The 23,065-nt window shown below is 31.7% G+C and overlaps 1 protein-coding gene across 4 annotated transcripts in view; it reads left to right on the top strand.

Moving 5' to 3' along the window:
• The window catches only part of LOC139526816 (neuroglian-like), a 124,899-nt gene that overhangs the window by 24,365 nt on the left and 77,469 nt on the right, over positions 1–23,065 (top strand). The window contains exons 1-2 of one of the 4 annotated variants that reach the window (XM_071321982.1): positions 9,515–9,644; positions 14,542–14,654. The gene's annotated coding sequence lies outside the window, so the exon portion shown is untranslated. Of the gene's footprint in view, positions 1–9,514; positions 9,645–10,269; positions 10,542–14,541; positions 14,655–19,628; positions 19,850–23,065 lie in introns of those variants that run through there. The other 3 variants (XM_071321977.1, XM_071321970.1, XM_071321994.1) reach the window with 3 other exon arrangements.

The following is a 23,065-nucleotide window of genomic DNA, read 5'->3' as shown; positions in this document are numbered from 1 at the left end:
TTCAGCCAAGTGGTCCAACTTCAACTTGGTTAAGGTAGATAAGGTGTCTTCCTCCATCTTGGATTTGGAAATACAAGAAAACAAGGTCTAGATCTTTAATAAAATGTGTTCAAATTTTTAAAGTAGTAGGTAATTCATGTGTAAGAACTTACACTTCAATATAGAAAATGACATGTTTTATCATATTTATGGTTGTATTTTACAAAAAACAAAAAAACTCTTGTTTGATTAATTTTTTTCCAACTTTGCCACATGAGGGGAGGCAACTCAAATGCAAGGGCAGATAATTCAGAATAAGGTACTTTTACAAGAGAATGTGTTAGGAATTTACCTATTTTATAATGTAGCAAGAAAATGGGTCCGGTGACCCCATTTTTTCTTTTTCTTAACTGAAAGCATACTGTTAAAGCTATCTTCTCATATGTTATCTCAAAATTCTATGGTGTAGGTTACGCTTTTTTCGGTTCGGTTTTTCATGCATAATTTATACAAAATCTCTCAATTTTGAACTCTGTGCAGCGTGAAAATAAGCCCCATGACCCATTCTTTTTATCATTTTTTTTTTATGATATAAACTTACATTTTGGCAAATTATTAAAAAATTCTATGGATTATAATTTAGACACCCCATCTACCTTAATTACCCCAAATATCAATAGAGATAGTTTAGTTTAATATTTGAAATTGAATTTCAATATTCTCAAGACAGTAGCAAAAACAGGCACATTTGATAAAATGGCCAAATAATCAAGCCTCTCTCTGAAGGTTAAAAAATACATTTACATTTTGGCATAATCAAGACATTTGAAGAATTACCACAGTTCAGTAAAAAAAATCATCACAAACATTTCTGTCATGTTTGGTATTTTAAACTATCAGCCTTGCATGATTTTTGCTTATAGATCTTGGTGTTTCAGATGGACACATTGGTACTATTCAATGAAAAAAAAAAAATAAAAAATAATTGCATCCTTAAATTCTTCAATGTTTTATATATGATTAGATAAAACAGCAATATGACATTTAAGAAATTATAAAATCAGTCAGCCCTTGCCTAAGGAAGGGGGATTAAAATAAAAAGTACGGGAAATTATTTTGTAATCTTTTACCGAGTTATTGGTCTAAGTGATCTTTGATGATTACAGGAATATATTTGTATCGGAGTTAATTGATATTAATGGAGAGATAAAGGGAAGACTAAATGAATGCTTATTCTAATACCTCTCTGTGCAGGGAAGGACTAAATCTTTGACAGAATTCAATTTATTTTTCTTCTGATTTCCATGCTTTAATCAAATTTTGAAATTGAAGCCTACAAATCTTCAGTTCCTTCATTAAGTTTGTTCGATTAAGCATGTGAGATAAAGAGGAGAACGTTCACGGTGTTGGTTAATATTCTGTCGATTCTAGATACTGTATATCAATTATCTACGTCAAACTTCCACCAAAATGGGAATTGATACACGAAAAATCTTGGTCCTATCACCTAATGTCAGCCTCAATGTGAAAAATCCATCAAATTGCAATTATTCTGGTTGCTTTCTGATTTAATTTGCTGTGTCGCTTTGTAACAGTTGGAAATAAAACTGTTCTACATTACAATTTTATTAAAAGCCATTTTAAATCATGATTTGTCCAAATGAATATATAAATTTTGTATGTAGTATTTAATTAAACTACATTAATGGATATTTATCTCTTCAGATTGTATAAAGATGACAATATTTAAATTAGATTTACGCCATAAATATCAGTTCGCTTTGCAATATGTTGTAATAATATTGTGAAGACTTAACGACTGTATCCAAATCCTTAGAAAAGTTAAATACACAATAAAGGAGTGAAAATGGTTTGATTATAGATAAAACTGGAGATACAATTTTAACTTTCGTATTGGAAATAATTTTAATGCCATAACTGACCAGACAAGTTGAATGGTAAAATTTTCATCTTTTTTATTAAAAAAACCTTAAAATAAAGTTTCTGTAAATGTTAAAAAAAAATGAAAATAAAACAAATAGATAATTTGCAAGACAAAAAATATTATATTCCATTGGTGATTCAAGTAATTTTATACCCCAACTATATTGCATTCATCTTGTCCATAATCTGTTCCTGATGCTGTTTGTCTGTCCATTCCTTCTTCCAACAAATATTCCCTACTCACTTTTTTCTCAGATACATGTTTATTTTTGAAGATTTTTCTCTCCATATCTTAATTTATGCTCCTTTTTTATACGACCGCAAATTTTGAAAAAATTTTCGTCGTATATTGCTATCACGTTGGCGTCTGCGTCGTCGTCGTCGTCCGGCGTCCGAATACTTTTAGTTTTCGCACTCTAACTTTAGTAAAAGTGAATGGAAATCTATGAAATTTTAACACAAGGTTTATGACCACAAAAGGAAGGTTGGTATTGATTTTGGGAGTTTTGGTCCCAACATTTTAGGAATTAGGGGCCAAAAAGGGCCCAAATAAGCATTTTCTTGGTTTTCGCACTATAACTTTAGTTTAAGTTAATAGAAATCTATGAAAATTTTGACACAAGGTTTATGACCACAAAAGAACGGTTGGGATTGATTTTGGGAGTTTTGGTCTCAACAGTTTAGGAATTAGGGGCCAAAAAAGGGCCCAAATAAGCATTATTCTTGGTTTTCGCACAATAACATTAGTTAAAGTAAATAGAAATCAATGAAATTTAAACACAATGTTAATGACTACAAAAGGAAGGTTGGTATTGATTTTGGGAGTTTAGGTCCCAACAGTTTAGGAATTAGGGGCCAAAAAGGGACCCAAATAAGCATTTTTCTTGGTTTTCGCACCATAACGTTAGTATAAGTAAATAGAAATCTATGAAATTTAAACACAAGGTTTATGACCATAAAAGAAAGGTTGGGTTTGATTTTGGGAGTTTTGGTCCCAACATAATAAGGGGCCCAAAGGGTCCAAAATTAAACTTTTGTTTGATTTCATCAAAATTGAATAATTGGGGTTCTTTGATATGCTGAATCTAACTGTCATGACTGTGTATGTAGATTCTTAACTTTTGGTCCCGTTTTCAAATTGGTCTACATTAAGGTCCAAAGGGTCCAAAATTAAACTTAGTTTGATTTTGACAAAAAATGAATCAGTTAGGTTCTTTGATATGCTGAATCTAAAAATGTACTTAGATTCTTGATTATTGGCCCAGTTTTCAAGTTGGTCCAAATCGGGGTCCAAAATTAAACTTTGTTTGATTTCATCAAAAATTGAATAAATGGGGTTCTTTGATATACCAAATCTAACTGTGTATGTAGATTCTTCATTTTTGGTCCTGTTTTCAAATTGGTCTACACTAAAGTCCAAAGGGTCCAAAATTAAACTTAGTCTGATTTTAACAAAAATTGAAATCTTGAAGTTCTTTGATATGCTGAATCCAAAAATGTACTTAGATTTTTTATTATGGGCCCAGTTTTCAAGTTGGTCCAAATCAGGATCTAAAATTATTATATTAAGTATTGTGCAATAGCAAGTCTTTTCAATTGCACAGTATTGCGCAATGGCAAGAAATATCTAATTGCACAATATTGTGAAATATCAATTTTTTTTTTAATTAGAGTTATCTTTCTTTGTCCAGAATAGTAAGCAAGAAATATCTAATTGCAAAATATTGTGCAATAGCAAGATTTTTTTTTAATTGGAGTTATCTTTCTTTGTCCAGAATCAACTTAAATCTTTGTTATATACAATATACAATGTATATTCACTTTTTACTACCAACTGATAAATTAAAATAATCTTTACCATTCAGTGATAACAAGCAGTTTTTTTACATCTTAATATTTTATGATGTATTTAAATGAGTAGTTATTGTTGCAAACTCCATTAGAAATTTTAATTGAGATTAGTTTTGGAATAAGGGAAAGGGGGATGTGATTAAAAAAATTGGGTTCAATTTTTCTCATTTGAAATTTCATAAATAAAAAAGAAAATTTCTTCAAACATTTTTTTGAGAGGATTAATATTCAACAGCATAGTGAATTGCTCTAAGAGAAACAAAAATTTTAAGTTCATTAGAACACATTCATTCTGTGTCAGAAACCTATGCTGTGTCAACTATTTATTCATTCTACACAAAGTTTAAATGTGGTTTATAATGACATATGAATTTGTAATTAAAGTTTTAAGTTGATGATGATTGTTTAATAAAAATAAAGTATGTGCTTTAAACCATGAATTGCATATCCTACCAAAGATTTATTAACTCAGTTTGCCTCTTTATTTGACAGCTTTCAACTTTTTTCTCAAGATTTTTAGTGTTTATTGGTCTTGATAAAAGTTTTATTCGAAAAATGTCAAATTTTCTGTCTTGGTATACCAGTTTTAATTGCAGCCTAGCTGAAAAGTTATAGATCTTACTTCAAACTTTTCATTTTAATTTTAACACACAAGTCTGTGCACCGATTCTTTAAATGAAATAATGTCTGATTATTTTTGGATTATAAATCACCTTGCCAGCCAAATTGATTTTTTAACATACTGCAAATTTTGAATTGAAAAAAAATCCCCCATTAATAAAAAAGTGGAAATGAAGATTTATGGTATACGATTAAATATGGGTTTTTAAGTTAATCTTTTTCCGTTCTTTTGGCTACTTTATGTAGCATGTTCTTTCAGCTATCGATGTCGTTAATTAATGATAGCAATATTGATGTTGTTTTTTATTTCACTCAAATGTCCATGCCGCAGGACATTTATATCTAAAAAATGTCATTAGGGGAAAGGAATATTGGTAAGAAATAAGGAATAACATCAATATATATCATGGGGAATAGCTATATATATATATATAAGATATCTTGGGGAATAACTAAATATCAGAGATATCCTGGGTGAAAAACCATGTATCACAGATATTTTAGGGAATAACCATTTGGGTATACATTTACAATTAATTCTCCATAGGCAGTAATGGTAACGTTTTCCTCCGATGCTCAGTCAATATCGTTTACTTGAACATGTTTAATGGCTCATATCTAAGCTGATACATTTATACATGTCTGGTTAAATTTTTGGGGTGGCAAGTGAGATTACTTTTTTCGCAAATTGCTGGACCCCGGAAGATGGTGAAAAATGTCACTCTCCTCATGAAATAATCCCAAAATTCTGATCATAAAATTCAATAAAAAAATTGTCCTTTCTAATAATTTATTTCAGGTCAAATCTACATCTTTCTTTTCTCATCACATCAGCTCTATAAAACAGTTCTTATTGTTCATTTATGTCCATTTTTAAAATCACAGCATCCACAATTGTATGGCGGACTAATATTTTTTTTTGATTACGTCGTCTTGAGTTCCTCATCTCAAGGTCTATTAGGGATCCTAACCCATATATCAGAGATACACTAGAAAATAATCATAGATCAGAGAAATAACCAGATATCAGGGATATCCTGTGGAATCACCACTTATCAAAGAATTACTGAGGAATAACCAAATTCCACAGATATCCTGGGAAATAACCATATATCAGAGATATCCTGGGGAATAACTATATTTTAGAGATTTCTTAGGGAAATAACCAGTTATCAGAGATAAACTGGGGAATAACTTTATATTAGAGATATCCTGGGGAATAATCATATATACCAGAGATGTCATTGAGAATTAACTTTATATCAGAGATATATTATAGAACTACTGGTAAATAGCCAAACATCAGGGAAATATTGGGAAAATAACCATACAACAACAAAAAATTGTGGTGTTCATTTATTCAAATACGGTTAATTATTTTAAAAGAACTTTTTTGTTGTCTTCAGAATTACAAGTTTTGAAATCTTTCTGTGAGAACCATTGAACAGTACGGAAATAATTAGTTTTATACATAATAGAAAGATTTTCAAAGGATAAGATAAATCAATACTCTTACTTGCTTATTTTACTGATTTTCACTTTATATTTGTTAATCTAAACCATGCTACTGCATGTAGTTCGTACTTAAAAAAATGATTTTGTTAGAACTACTTTGAAATGGATAGACATCGAGAATAACTTGGTATCATTTTTATGCCCCACCTACGATAGTAGAGGGGCATTATGTTTTCTGGTCTGTGCGTCCGTTCGTTCGTTCGTTCGTCCGTCCGTCTGTTCGTTCGTTCGTCTGTTCCGCTTCAAGTTAAAGTTTTTGGTCAAGGTAGTTTTTGATGAAGTTGAAGTCCAATCAACTTGAAACTTAGTACACATGTTCCTTATGATATGATCTTTCTAATTTTAAAGCCAAATTAAACTTTTGACCCCAATTTCACGGTCCACTGAACATAGAAAATGAAAGTGCATGTTTCAGGTTAAAGTTTTTGGTCAAGGTAGTTTTTGATGAAGTTGAAGTCCAATCAACTTGAAACTTAGTACAAATGTTCCCTATGATATTATCTTTCTAATTTTAATGCCTAATTATATTTTTTATCCAATTTCACGGTCCATTGAACATGGAAAATGATAGTGGGAGTGGGGCATCCGTGTACTTTGGACACATTCTTGTTTTTTAAAGATTTGCAGCTTTAATATTTCCTTTAATTATGGTTTATTATACATTTTTGTACTTGTTATTATATGAGTGGGAATGTCAAATTAAGAATACAAACTTTCAAAAATACATAATCTAGAAGAATATGTTAGTTTTTGGTTGACTAGGATCACCCTTATATATAAGTTAAGCAGCCTCTTGGACATGATGTGAACATTTTATTTTAATAGTTCATTTGGCCATGATGAGCGTTTGCCATAACTTGGTGTCTGTTGTCTGCTTTCAGATGTCCATTGTGTGTACACTTAAAAAAAATCCTTTCTGAAGCTGCCAAACTATTTATTAAAGGTGAGTGTTGTGACTAAGACATGTTTTCCCCACATTTTTTTTAAGCCGGTCCCTATTTAAGTTCCTGTTATTCATTGGTTGTCGTTTAAGTTGCAACTTGCTTAATTTAATTTGGTTTACTGTTCATTAGCCTAAATATTGCTTTTAGTTTTCTTTTTGAACCATTTCAAATTATGTTGTGCAGAAGACTTTAATATATATTGCTAATTATACAGTATGGGTTTTGTTCATTGTTGAAGGCTGTACTGTGACCTACAGTTGTTTATATCCTTGTCTGTTGGTCTCTTTGGGACAGTATTCTTATCAGCAATCATATCACGTCTCCATATTCTTATATCAATCAACAACAAAGGACAAAAAAATTACTAATTGTGTAAGCATATTTGGTCAAGGTTGGCACAGTATAGTTTATTAGCATGTGAACTGTATATGTCTTTTTGTGTGTGTGAAAGAATATGCACTAGCAAAGTGACAAAGTGACCAGTGGTAGAAACCTTCTATTGACCTTTGTAAAACACATTTATAATATGTGTTAAAAGTACTGTAAAACACCAGGGAAAATAAGACATTTATATTATAAATACATGTACTTATTTCCTAAAATGACAAAATTGTCAAATTTATTATGTTGTTAATGATAGCAATTAACCTCACCCTAAAAAAATTCTGGCCTGTGGTCTGTAATTTTATGCAAATTAGCTGTCATGAATCGAATCATTGGATTTTGATAAAGGTTCAAAGGATAAAAAATGTGTTTCTTTCTTTTGATGGGTTACAATTATCAGTAAATTTGATGAAATCTGATACACAGAAGTTGTTGTTGTGGTCCACAAAATCTCATTATCTTTAGTTTTGTTAACCAAATTTAGTAGGAAATTTATGAGTAATGTCCCTTGAAAATGTCATCCTTATACATAAATTTGACCGTTTATGGATATGTAATTATAGTTATTATGAAGTCAAGTGATTTGGTCTAAATTACATTAAAACAGCATGAACTGTTCTGATTTGTTTTAATTTATTAGTGCCATCTTTGAATGAAGATATTAGACTGTTTACATGAATGGATGGATAAATGGATGAACTTAACTTATATAACTTTTTCCATTGCATTATTCGGGCCTCGGTGGCCAAGTGGTCTAAGTAGTTCTACTACTGTAATCACTAGCCAGTCAACACAAAGGTTGTGAGTTTGAACCTCACTCCAATCTTATTTGACTGAGGATTGTCAGTTTTCCTATTGAAGATCAGTGGTTTTCTCTGGGCACTCTGGATTCCTCCACCAATTAAAAGGGGCCGCCACAAAATAGCCCTAAAGTGTCGTTTAAAAGAGGCATTTATAACACCAACAATCAATCAAGCCATTGCATTATCCAACCTTTATCCTGAAGTAGACCTAATTGATTTTCTTCTTGTCCTGAATATTTGCCACTGGATGCTATGCAAACAACAATCAAATACTCCAACAATTCTATGAGTGGATCATATATCAATTATTGACAAGTAGATTAGAGATCAATTATTGATGGGTTGTAATGTTAATATTGTTTTTGACTTTTTAGTTTTAAGGGGTGATCCTGGGGTATAGGAGATAACTCTTACAAAAAAACCTCATCAAAGATACAAAGAGTACAATTCTGTCTCATTGACACAAGACTGATCGTTGGCATTGAACAATTGAAAGGAAAAATGAAATACCAAGCTGAAAGTCTTTGAAAATCTGAAAAGATGTGCCAAATATTTATAAGTTTATATAAGACAAACTATACCTTGGGGAAGCAAAACCTTAGTATTTCAAATAATTCAATATTTTATATTCTATAAAAAAGAAGATGTGGTATGATTGCCAATGAGACCTCTCTTTACCAATAGACCAAATGACCCAGAAATTAACAGCTATAGGTCACAATACTCCCTTCAACAATGAGCAAAGCCCTAATCGCTATAAAATTCCCCCAAATCACAAATGTAAAACAATTCAATACTGTTAGTATTTATAAAACACGAACAAATCAATAGAAGTGATGGATGGTCCTGTAAATCACCCTAGCATGCCTTCTATCAGTATTGGTCTGATTGGGAAGTATTGTTTATAAGCACCAGATGAGACAAAAATACCTACTTTCTAGTCTAAAACTATTATTTATTATAAAGTATCTGAGGTTATAGAACAGGTGTGATATGGTCTGTCCATAGTTAATGAGGGATGAGACAAATTACTGATGAGTTCTCTCACCTGGTAATTACAGTAACATATAATCCTATCTCAGGTGTAAAACAGAACTGACAAGGTGAATTCAGGTGGAAAGGTTACCTATAAGATTGATGGTCAACACTTGCTTACTTTTGTTATAGATTCTGTCAAATAATTTCACAATTGCACATACTTTCTGTTAAAAATAATCATAATGGCAAAGCCAAAGATTGTAGAAATATTCAGAAATTAATTTATCATTTAGGGGCAGATTCAGTAATTTTCATACGCAGGGCCCACTGACTACCTTAGAGGAGAACTGCTGCAGTCATGTTCAGTGATTCCCTATATAATTTACCAAATGTTCCCCACAAAAACGGGTCCAGACAAACCCCTATTAATCCACATCTGTTATTGTTTCCTTTCCCTTGTCAAAGACATCTTTTACCTTAAAGTTTTCTTTTTAGTCATTTGAATGGTGATTTCCAACAACCTGCTGTATAACAGTAAAAACATAAACTATAGCCATAGGATAATTGTGAATGAAAGTTCTTAAAATGTCTTCTAATGACAGGAAAGTCTCTAAAAAATGAAGAGGTTTGTCTATTTATTGTATTTAGTTTGTTTGTTTTAATCATGAATGTTTATTTGCTTTCCAAGTTTTCATATTGATTGCACATTCACAGTGGAAGAATTTTGACATCTGTATAACAATACTACAGGCCACATAAGATGCATGTATTTGCATATAAATTCACAATCATCCAGCTGCAAATGATTTTGAACAATTTAAATATGCGTCCTCGCAGTACACTCTGGCCATGGCTTTCAGACCTTAAATCAATATTGCACTTCAGTAATCCTTATTCTTATGTACTTATAAATGTTTGCATATTCTCATCATTAATACTTAATCTTGCTTATATTGGTATAATATTATGGGCTCAAAAAAGTTCTACAAGTTGAGATGTCGGACATTGATTAGGAAGGTCTACAGCATTATGTTTAGTCTACTCAGTTTTGACATGCTTTCAATGAATGTAGAAAGTTCCATATTTTTGTAATTAATCTATGCACAAAACCACTTAAGATCTGTTCTCAAACTTGTGCTAAATTGTGCAAATACAATATGTATAGAAATCACAAACTGCATCATTAATTAAACATAGGTAATATGTATTTCTGGTAGTTATATAAATCTTACACCTATAATTTATTTTTCAGGTAAGACAGAACAGGTGTTAAAGTGTTTGTTTATTTATTATAATGTTAATTTCTGTAAATAATCTCAAGTGGATTTTTGTCACATTTAACTCTTAGTTCAAACAAAAACTTCTGTTCAGTATAAAAAAATTAATAAAAGTTGTGGTAATTAAGCTTTCATGAGCAGTTCCATTGAGTTTTTGTACCATAAAGATTTGAATCACTTATGTGTTTATAGGCAGCACTCATATTAATGTTTTCTACTGAGGAAAATACCATTTCTTGATGCTGGTAAGTTCTACATTTTATTTTTTGTTCTAAGCTGTGATTTGGTACCTCACACTAAGGAATCAGTCAATAATACTAAAGTAAATAAATTTGTTTTATAAAATTAGTCTTAAAAATATATGATATTTTTTTCATATGCTTGAAAAACTATTGATGAACAAAAATTTAAAGAAGGACAAAATTGATAAAAATAAAAACTTTCTCTCTCTCTCTGCAATAAGGTTTTTAGTCCTTTTAATTAGCTTTTTTTCAAAATATCTTCTGCATTATCACATTTATTGTGTGCTCTTTAAAACAAAGATCTCAAATTTATATCATTTTTTTTTTTAGAAAACTTTGGGTTTTTTTAAGATTTCAATGGGAGAAAATCCAATATGCTCAGCTCTTTCTTTTACTCTGAATGTATCTTAAAAATTGATTACATTTTTCAAATTATTTAAACTATTTAGTTTACTTTGAATTTTTTTTTATTAAAAAAGTAATTATCATAAAATACACTTTAATTTCATCTTCTATATCATAGGTTTTATATATACTGGTAATTTAAAAAGTGGGGCATAGTAGTATTGAAAATCAGCATGTCAGAATCATAGTTTTTGAAAGAGAACAGGAATAGAAATTTATTATAGTTGATTAAACAAGTAATGAAGTTAATGAAAGATGGACTAAAATCTTATCAAAGATGATCCAATTTAATCTCTACCCTTTTCAAATGAATGAGAGAATGGTTGATAATACTGGTAAAATATATTTTTCGGAATACTGCATAGTTTTCGATTAGTTCATCCCCCACCCCCCTGAAATTGGAAAGTATTTCAGAAAGGATGGTCTTAAAGATAATACTATAGAAAGTATTGTTAGTATGCCTTACAAAGATTTTGGCTCTAGCTGGCCTTTGTTGTTGTTGTATTGTCAGTTTTTTGTCTCATTGAAGTATACTTCACATCCCATTTTACTTTAGTAAAATTTATTATCATTTGAACATGATAGAACTGTGATGGAGTTTTATTTATTGACTCTTAACCAAAGAGAGAGAAAGAGACAGAGACTGAGAATCCAGTCAAGTCAGAGTAATCATTGAAAGTCTATGTTGACCTGAGTCTTGTAGATCATTTGTACTACAATGTAGCAAGAAAATTTCATCCTGTGATGAATAAAGTTTTAGAGAATTTTTGTGTAAATATTTTGTTACATGAATATAACTAATACATATAGTTTTAAATCCTTGTTCAAAGACATCAATGGAGAAATTCAGAGGAGAAATGTTTGGAACAGCAGAAGTATATTCTACTTTTAAATTACACTCTTGGAAGATGTTACATTTTAACCATTCATTTCCTGATGTGCAAGTAGGCATCTCAGAAATTGTTATATCTTCTTGAGCCTCAGGTTCCATTACTTAAGAATGAATCTTATCCTTCATATTCCAAGTTATACTTTGATGAAAGTCCATTATATTTTGTCCATGGTTTAAATTATCATGCTAATGTACATGTAAAAAAAACCACATAAATTTAACTAAAACTAATCTCTTTTTATAAAGATAACATATGGAGAATGATTGACTAGAGATCATGACATAATTACTCTAAAACCTACAAAACCACAATCTTCTTTTCAAGGCAAATAATCATTGATAGTCTTCCCTAGACACAAAAGAAAATTACAAAAAAAACCCAGAATGTTATATAATGATCAAGACAGAGACAAATAAAACATCTGGTGCAGGCATGTAATAGCTGTTGGTTTCTATTGAAAATCAGTAAAGCAGGGACTCGCTCTTCTTCAGACACATTTGTCATACTGAATATGGAAAAATTAAACGTCTAAGCCTTCTTTGGGAAATCTCAAAGCCCTTCCTTTGGTTTGTATCTAATTTAAAGAAAGATGTTTTCCATATTTTGAATATATTTCACATGTTTGAATTCAAACGTTTAGGGTTAACCAGAATTATTCAGACTATATTTTCTGACTTATGGATCAGCCATCATCCTGATTGCAATCAATAGAACACTTAGTTCCTGGTCATAACAGCAGTAATTTTAGTTCATGAATATGTTTTGGAGTTAAGTATGAATTCCATTTTCACTGAAATAGTACAAATTTTCATTAAAGGGCCAGCTGAAGCCCACCTCTTGGTATGGGATTTTCTGGATGCATTGAAGACCCATTTATAGTGGCTTTCAGCTGATATCTGCTCTTTGTTGGGTTGTTGTCTCTCTGACATATTACCCATTTCTATTCTCAATTTTACTCTATACCTTTCTTGTAACATCAGGTACATTGAAATCATTTGTAGTTACTAAGGACTTTGTACTGGTATAAAGAATATTTGTTTGGCTTTATAAATATTTTGATCTGAGCGTCACTGATGAGTCTAATGTAGACAGAACGCGCTTCTGGCATACTAAATTATAATCCTGTTACCTTTAACTAATTATAGATTGAGCTTATTCTAGGTACTGATGATAGAAGTTCACAATCTACAGTTCTGATATTGGCTGTGTTTGCACATATTGAGTAAATGATATTTTATAATTTATATTTAGTTACTGGTATACATGTATAATGAATAGTCACAGTTACATTTTGATTTCTCATTCATTGACTATACCAGTACTTATCGTAAAATTATGAGCCTTGCATATCTTGACTTATTTCAGGAGAAGTGATCTATTTAGTCCTAGCATTGTTGAAGTTATTCATCTATATTTTGATGATCTTGTTCTTTAATGATCATTTACTGTTTTTTATACCCCCACCGTAGCAGAAAGGGCATTAGGTTTAACCCCTGTCCATTCATATGTACATCCCAAAATTGGTTTCTGTTCTCTAACTTAGTGTGGCCTCAACCAAATGTTATGAAATATATGCAATGCTTATTACCACAAAACTCTGATCAAGTACTAATTTGGGTAGTGCTACTTCTATGGTTCTTGAGTTATGTCCCTTTATGATGTTATATACAAATTGGGATCCATCATCTGTGTCCCATGCATACATTTTAATTCATTTAAATATATATTTTTCAAGAAGCCTTTTTTTTTTTTTTAAGGAAAGTCATGAAATTTGCTGAAATGGAAAAAAATAAAATAAATGGGGAGAAAAAATTAGCAATAAGAGATTTTTTTATGATAAAATATTTATACATTATACATATGAAGTAGTGAAAATTTCCCATTTATGATGATGACTTGTAAAAAAAATGCAATATGTTAATTGTATTATGAGTAAGATGTATAAATGTGTAATGGGTCATGGAATATGCATGATTTATACAAGTAAAAATATGGAAATGGTAATTGAATATTTATGCTTTTTCAACATGCAAGTAATTTGGGACCATAAAATTTTTCTGCAAAATTGCACAACCATTAACACATTAGTGTGAATAACACTTTATAGATTACAAATTTGATAGAGTTTTGAACTGAATGGAAACTTTTGACTAAATTGGACCCTTTATAAGTTTAAACAGGTATACACCCTACTTCTCAAAATGCATTTTGACTTATCTTTCTTTAAAATCATTTTTACAAAGGTAATAATTGAAATAATACTTTAAATTGTCGGTCATACAAAATAAAAATGATTAATTAACCCATCAAATGAAGGCCAAGGAAGAGAAAATATATGATTTCATTTACGCCATCACCATTGACAAATCATCATAATCTTAAGTCTTTTGAGTTGTGAATTGTTTAATTTGAAGGGTAATCATCAAGTTTTGTGAAGGATTTGACGACTTTTAACATTAAATTTAAATGATATTTTATATAAAAAGCTACCACCCTCTATATACACAATAATATTGCTAATGTCATCTCCCTAATGGTTTATATACCAAATTCTTTGGTAAAGTAAATGCTGATGTAGACGATGACGAAGACGATGACGAAGACTTCATTAAGTACTTTGTCCCATTTTGATTTTATACTACTTTTAATATAATAGATGTTAGTAAGTGTTCTAACTGCAAGTGTAAATTGTTTGTGTTTTGTAGTAATTGGGATAAATAGCTGTTAGATACCACATCAGAGACTTAGAGACATCAGCATTGCTGAGTGACCAATGAACTTTGTGACTGAGTGACCGATTTACTCGTTAATACTGCAGGTAAGTACAAATGTACTTCAAAGTTTTAAGTTATTTTACTCATAAGAGTTGATCATACCAAGGAGGTTATATAAACTCCTTGATCATACAGTACACCTTGATTTAAAACTTCAAATTCGAATTGTAAATGTATTTGTTCAAAGATTAATGCCATCTTGTATTACAACAGACTTAAGAACAATAGATCTTTGTAGCTGCACTATCATACTACGATTAAAACACCTGTGACTAATTCATATCATATTGCAATTTGCAACTGTTTGATTCTGATTAATATTAACTTACTGCATTAGATAAAAATTAGCCATTCTGAAAATAAAATGTTAAGATATGAAGTAAGATATTCTTTTATGAGACAGCAACTCAACAACGCAAAAAAAGAAAATGAAACCAATTATACTTAAAAAGTTATGACTTATGTTTTAGAATTAATGAATTGATAGAATGAAATTCAAAACAGTGTGGCTGTGGCCATTGATTGACACATTAAATTCATTCATTGACTGGGACAATTTAGGTGAACGTTTGTATGTAAAGACCACTGCTCACTATATTTGTACTTTTTAAAGACACTTAAACTATGGGGTCACCAAAGGTTCTCAACACCTTAATAAAGTAATTCGAAAAATTAATCAGAAATAACACGATGTTTTGATTTATATCAATTATATAAATCAAAACATAAAGGTTATTCCTGATTGATTTTTCGAATTATTTTATAATTAAAGGCGTTAAGAAACCTTTGGTGACCCCACAGTTTAATTGTCTATCGTAGGTATGTCGTGAACAGTGGTCGTAACAGACAAACGTTCACGTAAATTGTCCCAGTCAATGGATGAATTTAATGTGTCAATCAATGGCCACAGCCACACTGTTTCGAATTTCATTCTATCTCAATTCAATCTACCAAAGTTATTAAATCAGCGAAATTGATATCAAAAGATTAAATCTTTACCACCCTGTAAACCTGTACATACATATTTTATACACACAATCTAAGGAGATATTTCTTTAGCAAACCAAAAAAATTCTGGAATTTATTTTAGAATGGGAATGGGACACTTGAACCTCAATATAAAATTAAGAAGATGTGGTATAACTACTAATGAGACATTTACTTTCAAGCAGAGACCAAATGAAGAAGATGTGAACTATAGATTTGTATGACCTTCAATAATGAGCAAAACCAATATATCGAAAGTAAACTTTAAAAGTCCCTACAGGATAAAATGTGAAACAAAAAAATGAAAATAAGTGTGATTAAAAGGAAATTGACAAAGTCAAATATGATTAATAAAAACCAATAATAACAGACTCTTGACAAATAAGATATGGGGAGTTACACATATCTTCAAGGACTCAAGTGTATGGTCCAATGACAACTGGACAAAAAATAAGATTATGAGTTAACCAGTTAGATGTAAGGTTGATGTGATGTCTATGTTGATTAAAGAATAGCCAAAATTGAACTATATCGTGATGCTAATGACCTCAATTACTTTTATAAATGATTAAAAATCCCGGTACCAACTTCTCAAACTCAAATTTCACATTACACTTGAGTGTAAGTACTTTGTAAGAAAGACAAATAGAATCTAAGATCTTAGAATAATAAGCAATTCAATATTAATGACTTGAGTAGAAATAAGTTGTCATTCCACTTTAACCCATTTTACCTACTGTAATAGCTGTCTAACTTTCTATCCTTAATTTGATTTTTTGATGTGGAGGATTGGGATTCCAATTTTTAATTGGGAAAAAAATTAAAGTTGTGGAACATTTATTAGAAGAGTGAGTTTATTTAAAAAATATTATTAAGGTGTTTATTAGAAAAAGGAGTTGATTAATAGAAATACACCAATCTTTCCATTTATTCATCTGTATCCAATGTATACTCAGGGGTTGTAAGGAACTCATATTTCCCATCGGATTGTATTAATATTAATTGTTTATGATATAATCAGAAGCTATGAACCTCACAATGGTGCTTACCCTTTTACCTTTCTCAGATACACCTTCTATTACATAACCGATATCAGTTTAATTTCTACTATAACAGTATAGTATTACTGTAATTGAGTGACTTACAAATTGAATTGGGCGTTTTAATTGTACAAAGTAACGTACTGACACAATAGATATTGCAAAAACTGCTGGTTATTTGTTGTCAGAATTGATTAACCAGTAACAGTAAGCTTTTATGAGTTTTATATTTAATACAATGATGTAGATATAAAATGACAATCAGAGTTCTGGTTTCAAGATAATTTTTGTTTATCTATTTTGCACAGCGTATTATGATGTTGATTCAAAACCTATCAATTTTTCTGATTTCACTTGCCAATCAGTATGATAATTTGATATCAGGAATATGTATAGAAGCTGTCATTTCACATGGCAGCATTTCTTTCTCTTTTGTGGGAAAAATTTGGTTGATTATATAGGTAACAACTGAAGCATGACTGGTGTGGGCCCCTTCTTAGGCAGTCAATGACCCCCCTTTTATAAAAATTTCTGGATCCACCACTGTGACATGGGTTACAAGCATTATATTTATCAATATCTTTATACTTGGCTCTAGGGAGGTGTAAAAAGTGCTATTCATTGCTAAATATTTTGTTTCATTTTATTTTGCTGTTCATTGCTAAACATTTTGTTTCATTTTATAGTGCTATTCATTTACTAAAAAAATTGTTTCAAGATTTTACAGTTTTCATACCACATCTCCATATTTTTATAATGTGCAAAGCATGATATAATTGTTTCACCTCTAATTGGGAAAAGTCAGAATTTCTCAGGATTTTCAAAAGAAATTGTAATTAAGTATTTTAAAGCTCTGCAGGTGCAGTGCAAATGATTTTTGAAATATGGGAGAAAAGATTTGCCATTGTTTATAACAGTTCAACGTTTTTCATTTTTACCAGACAAAGCTTTTCCATGGAGTTTACTACGCATTCATTTATTTTACCTTAGGAGGAAAAGGGGAAGTAATTCTAGGTATTTGATAAATATTTGGAAGAATTTCTATACTATTGTACATATCTCAATCTCTTTTCTTTGTTTCCTAGGAATTTTATCTATTTATGTTGAAGAAAGAATCATGTAAATCATCAACGCTATTAAGTTATACTCCAGGGATTTGTGCCAAAACTTTCTGACAGAGAAAAACAGAGAATTCAGATTGAGACCATGCATAGCATTGCTAAATTGTTGCCAAATAGAATTGTAAATAACTATTGTCGAACATAATATTGCATTCTTGATAGACAGATCAATTCATTAACATTCATCTGCCTATAGTTATAACTCCAAGAGAATTATGTAATCATCTGATGCTTTAAAAAAATAAAGGCAGGTTATGGATGAAAATCTAGGAATTATAGTTTTTGTCCCCAACTTAAAAAAGCTAAATATTTCAGAATGACCTGGATATTTTACACTTTGTATCTTGGAAAAAACCCTGTATAATGTTAATTTCTCTGTTATTAAGAGTATATAATAGGATAACTTTATTTGGTATGGCATACTTTGCACAACCCTCATGTCTGTCAGACAGTTTTCACTTAAAATGACCTTGACCTCATTTCATGGATACATGAACAAGGATAGTTTGGGTGGTCAAGTCAACTCAGATATTGTAATCAATAAGTGTACTATAGTATATTTGGTGTAAGGAATGATTAAAAGGTGTACATGTCCAACTGGCAGGTGTCATCTCAACTTGACCTCATTTTCAGGGTTCAGTGGTTAAAGTTAAGTTTTGTGTTTGGTCTATTTAAAAAAAAACTGTATGCAATAAGTCAGCTTTATTTGGTGTATAAAATTATTCTAATGTTAATATTTCTGTCTTGCAGGTATGTACTGACCTTGACCTCATTTTCATGGTTCATTCAATAAAGCATGAAAATGAGGTCTAGGTCTGACCTTGAATGATAAGTTTTTGTGGTTACATTTGTTTCTTAGATACTATCTTTGATATGCCATGCATGTATATTTGATCCATGGAATTATTGTAAAGTGAATTTGTCTATCTGGCAGGGTTCATCTGACTTTGACCTCATATTCATGGTACATTAGTCAATATAAAGTTTTCATGATTTGGTCTGTTTCTTGTACATTTTGTATACTATATACATGTATAAGCAATATGTAAAATATATTAAATGTATGGAATGATTGTTAGGTGTACATGTATTTTTTGGCTTGGTTTTTTTTTTTTAGAATGACCTCATTTTCTTGGATCACATAAGTTAATTAATGTGATACTTGTATTTAAACTTTATATTTATGATTATCAACATAAAATCAATGGTAGTAAAGCAGACCAGACATTTCACCATGTGCACTCTTGTGAATATTGATGTAAGACATCTGCTAGACAAAACCAATCTGTAATCAATCATGATTATTCTTCCTCTTTATAAAAATGTTGACAAAATATTGTCTTGCTTTCATTAAGCATTGGTATATAAATCTTTCTATTTTTGACAAAATTTTGTCTTCCTTTCATTAAGTGTTGGTATATAAATCTTCCTTTTTTGACAAAATTTTGTCTTACTTCATTAAGCATTGGTATATAAATCTTCCTATTTTTAGACAATTCCGCCTATAGTGTAGTTGGATGAGTATTTGCTCCCAATCAACATTTTGACTATTTATTAGTCTAGCCAAGAATTCCCTTGACAAATCTATTTTATTTGTCAAACATTTTCTGGTGATTTGCACCCTGTCATTATATTGTATGTATAGCTTATAATTGCTGCACCAACAAGCATACAGAGTTCATTGATGCAAGAAAAAAACGATCTAATTCCAAGATGCCCGCAGCTTTTTTTTTAATGACACAAGTGGTTATTCCCATTAATGTAAGAGTATTCCATCAAATTCTTTTAAAATGTTGCATGTTCAAGTGAATTAGGAAAAATTTCAAACACTTCATGTTTTCCTGCCACTAATGCATGTGACCATTTCTTTAGGGGGAATCTTATATGCAGTGTCTAAAAGGTTAGAGTTGGTTATCATCTTCTTTGTAGTATTATTGATTATTGAATGGTTTCGTCAAAGTGTGATGTGTTATTTCTTTTCCTCAGAAGGAATGCGATTGTTTGTACATTATTTAACAATCAGACTTTTAGTACGTAAGTGAATCTGGTGGATTGATCCGGATTTAAATTGGAGATTGTTTTCTGATATTGGTAGGTAAGAATAGATTGGTTTATAGGTGCTATCATTCAGGCTTGCAATTTTAGATTTGATTTTCCTTTTAAACAAATTAATCAGAATATAAACTAAGATCAGATTCAATAGAAAATAGAAAGACAGTAGAATGTTTGCTTTTAAATTATTTTTTTTATAGATTTATTGGTAAGATTTGCTTTCCTCTTTAAAGGAATAAAGAACAAGGAAAAATATTTAAAAAAATAGATATGCTGTGTGCATGTGCTTTTCTGAGAAATGTAACATAGCATTGTTCAGGAAATGAGGTCACCGTGACTTAGTTCTTTAGTTAGGTAGTAAAGTAATTTTTTTTCATAGTAAAGCCTAAGTATTTTTTTTTTCATTTATTTTTTAAAAGTTACTAATTAAATAATATCAACAACATTTCGTAAAGAATTTGAAAAGCCTGAATCACCCAAAGTTTAATGGTTTATTTTTGCACTTGGATTCTTAATGTGGTATTCTAACAAACATAGTTTATACTATAATTTTGTAAAATTATAACCAATTGTTTCCTGTGCTAGTCATATTATAATATTTCAAAGTGTGACTGATGTTTAAATAAAAAGTGATTAATTCTTAAATTGATCCTAATTATCTTATTTTTTACATTTTTAACTTGCCCATCCGTTAAAAGAGAATTTTTAACTATGTTATTCTGGTACTGTCAAAATTTGTGATTAAGACAAAATCAAGAAAATATCCCATGGTGTAAATTTTATCTTACTTTAGTAATGGAAGTTGAAAATCTGGGCAAGAAAAATGAGAAGAGCTTGCAAACAGGTTTGGTCCTAGAAAGATAGAAAAATTTACCTTTTTACAGAAAATAATTCTGTGAAACAGTTTTTCTTAATGTACTAACTATACTAAAAACATATAGCTTCTTATCTAGTTCAAACCTTTTATTGAAAGACCCATTTTTTTCAAAAGTCTTGTCAACCTCACGATATTGACAAAGGAGAAAAAGTTAAAAACTTATTGTATTTCTGCAATTTGAAGTTACATATTTGGAAAATGCTGCTGTCTGGTGCGATATCATGATTAAAATGGTGAAGAAAAACCTTCCATTCTCCCCTTCCTCCACTACCCACCCCTACCAATCAATGGTGAAGAAAAACCTTCCATTCTTCCCTCCACTACCCACCACTACCAATCAATGGTGAAGAAAAACCTTCCATTCTTCCCTCCACTACCCACCACTACCAATCAATGGTGAAGAAAAACCTTCCATTCTTCCCTCCACTACCCACCACTACCAATCAATGGTGAAGAAAAACCTTCCATTCTTCCCTCCACTACCCACCACTACCAATCAATGGTGAAGAAAAACCTTCCATTCTTCCCTCCACTACCCACCACTACCAATCAATCTCATTCAAAACCTTCCATTCTTCCCTCCACTACCCACCACTACCAATCAATGGTGAAGAAAAACCTTCCATTCTTCCCTCCACTACCCACCACTACCAATCAATGGTGAAGAAAAACCTTCCATTCTTCCCTCCACTACCCACCACTACCAATCAATGGTGAAGAAAAACCTTCCATTCTTCCCTCCACTACCCACTCACTACCAATCAATCTCATTCAAAACCTTCCATTCTTCCCTCCACTACCCACCACTACCAATCAATCTCATTCAAAACCTTCCATTCTTCCCTCCACTACCCATCACTACCAATCAATGGTGAAGAAAAACCTTCCATTCTTCCCTCCACTACCCACCACTACCAATCAATGGTGAAGAAAAACCTTCCATTCTTCCCTCCACTACCCACCACTACCAATCAATGGTGAAGAAAAACCTTCCATTCTTCCCTCCACTACCCATCACTACCAATCAATGGTGAAGAAAAACCTTCCATTCTTCCCTCCACTACCCACTCACTACCAATCAATGGTGAAGAAAAACCTTCCATTCTTCCCTCCACTACCCACCACTACCAATCAATGGTGAAGAAAAACCTTCCATTCTTCCCTCCACTACCCATCACTACCAATCAATGGTGAAGAAAAACCTTCCATTCTTCCCTCCACTACCCACCACTACCAATCAATGGTGAAGAAAAACCTTCCATTCTTCCCTCCACTACCCACCCCTACCAATCAATGGTGAAGAAAAACCTTCCATTCTTCCCTCCACTACCCACCCCTACCAATCAATGGTGAAGAAAAACCTTCCATTCTTCCCTCCACTACCCACCACTACCAATCAATGGTGAAGAAAAACCTTCCATTCTTCCCTCCACTACCCACCACTACCAATCAATCTCATTCAAAACCTTCCATTCTTCCCTCCACTACCCACCACTACCAATCAATGGTGAAGAAAAACCTTCCATTCTTCCCTCCACTACCCATCACTACCAATCAATGGTGAAGAAAAACCTTCCATTCTTCCCTCCACTACCCACTCACTACCAATCAATGGTGAAGAAAAACCTTCCATTCTTCCCTCCACTACCCACCACTACCAATCAATGGTGAAGAAAAACCTTCCATTCTTCCCTCCACTACCCACCACTACCAATCAATGGTGAAGAAAAACCTTCCATTCTTCCCTCCACTACCCACTCACTACCAATCAATCTCATTCAAAACCTTCCATTCTTCCCTCCACTACCCACCACTACCAATCAATCTCATTCAAAACCTTCCATTCTTCCCTCCACTACCCATCACTACCAATCAATGGTGAAGAAAAACCTTCCATTCTTCCCTCCACTACCCACTCACTACCAATCAATGGTGAAGAAAAACCTTCCATTCTTCCCTCCACTACCCACTCACTACCAATCAATGGTGAAGAAAAACCTTCCATTCTTCCCTCCACTACCCACCCCTACCAATCAATGGTGAAGAAAAACCTTCCATTCTTCCCTCCACTACCCATCACTACCAATCAATGGTGAAGAAAAACCTTCCATTCTTCCCTCCACTACCCACCACTACCAATCAATGGTGAAGAAAAACCTTCCATTCTTCCCTCCACTACCCACCACTACCAATCAATGGTGAAGAAAAACCTTCCATTCTTCCCTCCACTACCCACCCCTACCAATCAATGGTGAAGAAAAACCTTCCATTCTTCCCTCCACTACCCACTCACTACCAATCAATGGTGAAGAAAAACCTTCCATTCTTCCCTCCACTACCCACCCCTACCAATCAATGGTGAAGAAAAACCTTCCATT

Source organism: Mytilus edulis, chromosome 1 (assembly GCF_963676685.1).
Source record: "Mytilus edulis chromosome 1, xbMytEdul2.2, whole genome shotgun sequence".
Classification (NCBI taxonomy): Eukaryota; Metazoa; Mollusca; class Bivalvia; order Mytilida; family Mytilidae; genus Mytilus; species Mytilus edulis.
Note: the sequence above shows the minus strand (reverse complement) of the source record. Positions and strands in the feature narration are given on the sequence as shown.